The 7,226-nt window shown below is 38.0% G+C and overlaps 1 long non-coding RNA gene across 1 annotated transcript in view; it reads left to right on the top strand.

Moving 5' to 3' along the window:
* The first annotated feature begins 573 nt into the window (after positions 1-573).
* The window catches only part of LOC140001747 (uncharacterized), a 94,779-nt gene continuing 88,126 nt past the window's right edge, over positions 574-7,226 (top strand). Inside the window, exon 1 of the long non-coding RNA XR_011807272.1 lies at positions 574-862. This is a non-coding gene — a long non-coding RNA (uncharacterized lncRNA). The remainder of the gene's footprint in view (positions 863-7,226) is intronic.

Here is a 7,226-nt window from a genome sequence, read left to right as displayed (position 1 = left end):
GGAGCACTCTCCTGCCTCTAGCTGGAATGGGCAAGAGGTTCTTATTAGCAGAGTATTGCTAATGATGCCCCTCAAATCTGTTAATGTTTCTTCTTCCTGTGTATCAAGAATGGGATGTTTAAATGCTAGTTACAGATGGAGGAGCAGCTGATTTTGATATTACAACATTTACTCTCCAGCAACATGTTCCAGCATCTGAGAAATGCACTACTAAAAGTGGATCCAAGTGGGAAATCATAAAACAGAGCTAATATTGCTCAAGATACCCTGCAAAACCAGCTGCAGATCATGTAGCAGCTCATTGCTGTGATTCTTTGACATCCCATAGTCCAACACCTTCCAGAAATCAAAGGCCAGGTTGTGTTTTTATTCAGAGCACTAAGGTTGATATCTAAGAAGTCTCTTGTAATGAAGTGATATACAGAGTTAGGAGAGCTAAACTGTAGCTAATGGCTGCTGTGTCAGCAAGAAAAACCTCATGCAAGAAAGGTGACGGAATGAGCTACAAATCCTACTTTAAGAAAAAAAAAAAAAAAAAGAGAGACAGAGAGAGAGAAGCAGCACAACAAATAACAGAGAAAACACAATTCACTGCAGGATAAAGCAGCAGCAGCAGAATGAAGTGACAAGATATCGATCCGAACTACCTGGGAAACAGGGAAGGTGTTTGCATCTCCACGCTGTGAGGGAGGAGCTGCCCACCAAAGGTTTTGATGCTGCCATCCAAATGTGAGCCCCTCTGCACACGCTTTTGGTGTGGCAGGGGGGAGGCATCTCCACAGCAGCCAGGGGCTGGGATCTGCACTCAGAGTGAATGAAAAGCCTTGGTGACACCTCTTGCTACAACTTAACCTGATCACCGGTAAGGCAAAGAGTGATTTATACCATGATTAGATTAGGAAAGAGAAAGGTTGTGATTCTTTTGACTGCAGCTAATTAAAATGTTTCTCTAAAAGCCAGGGGATCTTCTTACATGATTTTTGCACTGTTTTTTTTTTTTGGAGCAGTGCAGTATGGCTCAATAACATACCCCATTGCTAGAAGTACCAAGACAGAAAAAGTTTAGAAAGTGGAGCTGATACAATAACTCTGACTGGCAAACCTCATTCTTAGTGACATTGGTCTGAATTTCTTCCGCTCATTAGCAGAAGAAGGAACGTGCTCTTAACAGAAAGATTTGCGTCAAACAACATGTTTAAAATTTCATCTGGTTGGAGGTTGAGTATCTATTGGTCCCTCTAAAACGCACTATATGTGTAATTAAAGTGTAACGCAAAAATGACTGAGTCAGATTTCTAGCCTGTGCTTATAGGTATTGACAAAAGAAAGGGTGTCCTCTTCTTCACTGGCCCCCAAGTCAGTGTATCATTGGATCAGAGTAACAGAAGCCCCTACCTTTCCCACTCCTCATACCAGGACCTTTTTGAAGGTTAAGTAAATATGCCTCACTTCTTTTTTGAGTTCTCTGGAGCTGCTGTCATGTCTCCTGCCTGGTTCATACTGAATGTTTTCTTCTAGGCCTGAATATGGAGTCTAATTCAGATGCCTCATATACAGGAATATCATTCTGTGATGTAGTGCCATAAAACCTTGTGTTTCAGTCGCTGCAGTATGCTTCCAGTGTGGCTCACAGCAGTACCACCAATACACCAATACCAAAACAACATGAAATCTTTTTATATCTCACTTTTGATGTTGTTAATACCTTGCTATATAGGAAAATAAAACCAAAGTGAACTGAACAAAGTATAAGCTTTGCAAAAGCATAAGCGGTGCAAAAGTGAAAATAATTACAACGTCACAGAATAATGTTTATGGTAGAGAAAAGAAAGTATTCAGTTGCTGGAGGAATTAAATGTGCATGTATGAATGTGTAAAGAAACTCTGGTAGAGTTCAGAGCAATGGGCTTTGTTTCACTCACACAAAATATTTTTCTTCCACAAGAAGCACTTTTCAACATGAAATGAGGCTGGACTTTTGGCTTAAATATCAAAGTGACTGGCATCTACCTAAACAAAACAGATAGCTCAGGCCAGCAATCTCCAACTTCTTTTGATTTAATGACTCATAAATATAGAGGTGTAGATCCTGTCTGAGTAATTTAAGCCAACTGACATGAGGTTTGCTTTCTTATTTGGATTTTACAAACCCCTCAGAAGTGGTTTATAGAACACTACACGTCCACAGACCAGTTTTTGGTTTAGACCATTGTCCCCAGCACATGGCTTTCAGGCAGCGTGCTGTTTGTGGCACCTCTTAACGTTATTCTTGGCTGTGGCATACCAACCAGAGAGAACACAGCTCAGTATTGCTAGTATCATATTACTTGCTCAAGTGTTCTTTTTTTTTTTTTTTTTTCCCCTCTAAGCTACTAATCACTAGTATCCCCTGATTAAGGTACTTTTCAGTGCTCAGTAGGGAACAACAGAGTGTTTTTGGTTCAGCTGGAGTTTCAGAAAATAGAAATAGCATCGGGGTTTAATGCTGAGTTCAGTTTAACATAAAAGGCAACATTTTTTTTCTGAGGTTCTAACAATATTTTATAACCAAGGTTGCAGCAAATAATTGTGGAGCTGCAAATCAAAACACTAGGTTTAGAATATGTCAAAAATACACTGATGATTTACTGGTTGTTTTAATTCCTTTTTGTGCAGCCAAAATGATTTGCTGAAATTTACAGGAGTTTGCAAAATGTCTTAGTTGACTCAAGTCCTTATCTCTTTAATGAATACATTTCAGCCAGAAAAGTTTACTTAACTGCAAACACTTGATTACACAACTAAGAAGAAGGATCTTCCTGTCAGCAAGGCTTAAGACTCATACTGGAGAATGATCTCAGGAGGGTCTTGGTGTTGCACCCAGAGATGACTTTTGGCCTACAGGAGTAGAGTGGTGAAAATTGTATTGTGCACCACTGAGCATTAGACTGCAACAACGAGAATGATCCTTTTTTGAGAGGTAGCCGCATGAGCCCTATTACTGCAGCAGTCACAAAGCTATTGATTTCGTATATCTTCTGAAGTGACTCAGTGAGCAGGACACAGGTCTTCCAGAGACGAGCATGGGATTTTCAGTACAGCTTTTACTCAGTGGCATGGTTCTGAAGTGCCTGCCTCGAAGAGGGTATACAAAACATTTCTGACAATAATGCAGCCCATAACTGTATTTCTGAAGCCCTAAGATCTCAACAATAATTGATGAAAACAGAATGCAATCTACACCTATGTTAATTATCTGCCTGTCAGTGTACTCTGAAATGCCTTTGGGAGTAAATACAGAACCATTTTAAAATTCACAATAAAACTCATTCTGCAGTTTGAACTTTCTGCAGTTTGAACAATAGGAGCTTTTTTTTTTTTTTTTTTTTTTTTTTTTTTTTTTTTTTCCCCTACCTTTTGAATCCTTAAATTGCTACAACACCAAGTGAACATTGAGATAAACTGCTGTTCAGATAATTCACTGTCAAAAATATTGAGCATACTTTAGTCGGATGGCAGTAGTAATGGTCTTTTCAAGTGCCACTGCACGAAAGCTGAGCCTATCAAGATTTTTTGGCAGGCACTGCGTTTAACTTGTCATGTTATATATTGCAGCAATGCAGTTGAGGATCAGTATAAATCAACTTACAAGTCTGAAGGAAATGGGGGAATGTGCTTCTGCAGTCCATTAGCAGCACAAGTGTCTAACAGAAGGTGGCACCATTTAAACATCTTTCAGTCTGCCTAAAAGGAAATGAACTGAATCTGCATGTCCAGAAAGCTTCAGGCTGGAATTCATTGCAGCCTTGAATTTATAGGTTTGATGAATATATGTGGTTATGGAGAGGTAGAAAGGTGAAGTTTTGATAATTCTTCTGTTTTGAAAAAGAGAATGTGGGAAACAGGAGGAGTAGGTACTAGAGGGAAGGAAAGTAAAAAAATAAATTTGAAAATTTTTCAGTCCAAAGGATCAGAAACAGCCCTCCCCCAGCTAGACAGGAGTTTTATGGCAGCTTCATTATAAATAGCGAGGAAGAAAATATTCAATCCCTAGTGAATGATTGGGATTTGATTTCATACCAATTTCACAGGGATAACTCTCTTGCTTCCAGGCCCATCACACCTTTTATTGCCAGCTCTCATGATCTCATCACAAGCTTTTTGGCATTTATTGCTTTTTCTTAAAATCCCCAGCTTTTGAAACTGAGAAACTGCCTAAGAACCCCACTTCGCCTCTACCACCACCAAAAAATAGTAAGTTTTAAATCCTTGTTTTTACTGGGAAAAATCAAAAAACAGGACCAATATGCTCTCACAATGTTCAAAAACCTAAAGGCAGAGTGGGGAGAATAACAGAATTTATTTGTAAAAACAAACAAACAAAAAAACAACAACAACAGCAAAATCTCATAAGGTTAAACTGAAGTCATATATTGGAGTGGCCTGATTGATAAAATGGTATATTGCTGATAGGAAGCCTGAATGCAATACTGAGACACTGAGAACCAAGGCAAGTCACGCTGTAGTCTGACAGGGGTGTAATTAAGTACCTGGCTTAGTGCATAACCATGAGCACAAAACAGTGTTGTTCACTTCGGTGAGGTTACTTGCTGATTTACAGCTTGAGTTGTTTGCCAGACTGAGCTCCTAATTTGTTTAAGAAATAATCCAATGCCTATTGCAGTTTGATAGTAAGATTCCCAAAATCAGGACAACTGTGTTCTTGAACAGTATTTTTTTATTATTATTATTAAAAGAAAACCAATGCTGTTTCAACTACCACTTGATTCACCTTTTAAGGTAGATATGGGCAGCATTAAAGAATGCAATACTAACAGCCACCACAGGGATTCCACATCCTGACAGTAATTAACACCATAATGTACCCAAAAAAAAGATTTTATTTTTTTTTTCCCAATCTTTCCATTCCAATAGATTTGTCTCTGACATCATTTAAAAATTGGTATATGTCTCTGTGTGCTTTCAAAATGGAGTAGATCTAATTTCCACATTTGTGTATGGAAAAGTAATGCTAATTTTTTGAGACTTCCCACTGTATTCACCTTAGAAGCTTGACTGCAGTGCAATTGAAGAAGTAGGAAGATTACTAGATGGTAAGCAACCATGGACAGAGTTGATCTAGAAGAGATATGAAACCTCACAGCAACTGAGATTTTGAGGGTTTAGCATAGCTAACTCTGGGCACAGACAGACAGTCACACAGTCAAAAATGGCATTCAGTAAGCTGATCCCCAGAAAGATTAAATGTCTATTTGGGAGTTCTGGCAAGCTGACAAAAGAAGTGAGAATATAGGATCACGACACCTTTTGTTCTTGGATACAGCAAGAATACTGTCAGACCACAATTTTAAATTTCATGCTGAACATTGAGTTACTGTGTTTAGTAGACAGCCAAGTACACACTAGGCAGGAATATAGCTGATTTAATTTTGTTTGGCTTCTCAATGTATCTTCCTGGAGTTCCTATATGATGCATTGTGGGTTAAACAGGAAATCATCTCAGAGAGCCAGCTGACCACTTCAACCTTGTGGAAGCATTTGTCCTTGCCTACTTCCCAGAACAATTCAAAGAATGCCTTGTTTCTGGCACACAAAACAGAAGTGAAAATATGTGGAGGATAATTTGTGGATAGAATGATTTGGTAGGGTGACATCAATTGCTTGAATGAAAGACCTTTGAGTAAGAATCAATACAGATATTGGCACAACTGAAGACAGAAAGTTCTGATTAATTTGTACATTCTCCTGTAGACAGCCCTCTGACTGACTGCCTGAATTTGTTACATGAATCTATTAGCTAATCATCTGTTAGAATGATTCTCTCAAAATTAATGTAGCCTAAGTTTGACATAAGTGATCTAGAATGACAACAATTATAGAAATCACTTCAAAAAGAATGACCTTTAACAGAAAAAAAAAAAGGCAAATTTAAGCTAAATTGATTCCAATGACACACAGACAATCAAGAAGGGATTTCTTTCTTTCTTTCTTCTTGTTATTGTAATAAAATGTCTGCAATGCCATAGTTCTGTCAGGCTTACAAATGCCACATTTCATATTTTTGTCAAGGTTTTTTTATTACTTTTGCTGTTACTCCATGCATAAGGAATAAAACTTCATGCATGACTTCTAATATCATCATTAAGATCTTTATTAAAGTTCATTCTATCATAGCAGATGCATTTTAATTGCCACTTCTTTTAGCTCAGCTCTGCAGCAGTTTATATTGCTTTAGATTCAACTACCTCTTACTAATGGCAAGCTCTGTCAGTCCACTAAAACATAGCATATGAAAAGTATCATTAAGGTCTGTGAATTAGATGGAAACAAAAATGGAACTCAATGGAAGCAAATATATTTCATCAGGCTTTGGAAAGATGGTGGATTTTATGCCATCTGTGTGAGGCAAGGCTAATCACCCTGAGGTTAAGATATCTAGTGATCTCAGGATAAACATTTTCCCGAAGAAACACTGCATTAACACCTTCAGGATTTTGTCCAACATGAAAAGTAGTTACCTCAATATATGACTGACATTTCTCTCCAAATGTAGATATTTGGGACCTGGCCTGTGTTGGGATCAATTCTCACTTCAGTTGGTTGTGGGCAGCAATTGCTCTAGCTATCAACACGTACTAGTTCATGGAGCAGGAAGACAAGCTGCAATTTGCATTGAATGTGACAACTCTGGTTTCAAGCAGAAGTTATGTCCATGGTTAGCATGGTCTTCTCTGCTTTCTGATGGGTTTGCACAATTTTTGCCAGGTATCTATAAAGCCAAGGAAAATTCCTGTAGGATAAAATGCTTCAGATAATGCCCACTCAGGTGTCTAGAGTGAGTCTTTATTTTTATTTTAATTTTCCAAATACTTTGAACTTTCCTTGGGATCGCTGAGAACTTCACTTATTTTCCTAACTTTACCACTTCTCTTGGGCAGGTTATTTGATTTTCATGGTCCAGCTCATTTTAAATGAGGTGTGACTTGGGTAGGCCTTCCTGACAGAATACACAGACAACCATTTCTCAGTCACTAAAGGAAGAGCAATAAGAATTCATCCTTATCTTTGAGCATAGGTGTTTTAGCTCCCACATACTCTGTTGACATAAAATAGGAAGACTGTTGCATGCTACTTGCATTATAATATGATTTATTTAGCTTCAGTTCAAAAAAAAAAAAATTTAAACATTATAGGTTCATGTCAAAAAATGGAGCTCCTAAGACTTG

The sequence above is a fragment of the Anas platyrhynchos genome, chromosome 2 (assembly GCF_047663525.1).
Source record: "Anas platyrhynchos isolate ZD024472 breed Pekin duck chromosome 2, IASCAAS_PekinDuck_T2T, whole genome shotgun sequence".
Taxonomy (NCBI): domain Eukaryota; kingdom Metazoa; phylum Chordata; class Aves; order Anseriformes; family Anatidae; genus Anas; species Anas platyrhynchos.
This window is presented reverse-complemented; position numbering and strand designations above follow the sequence as displayed.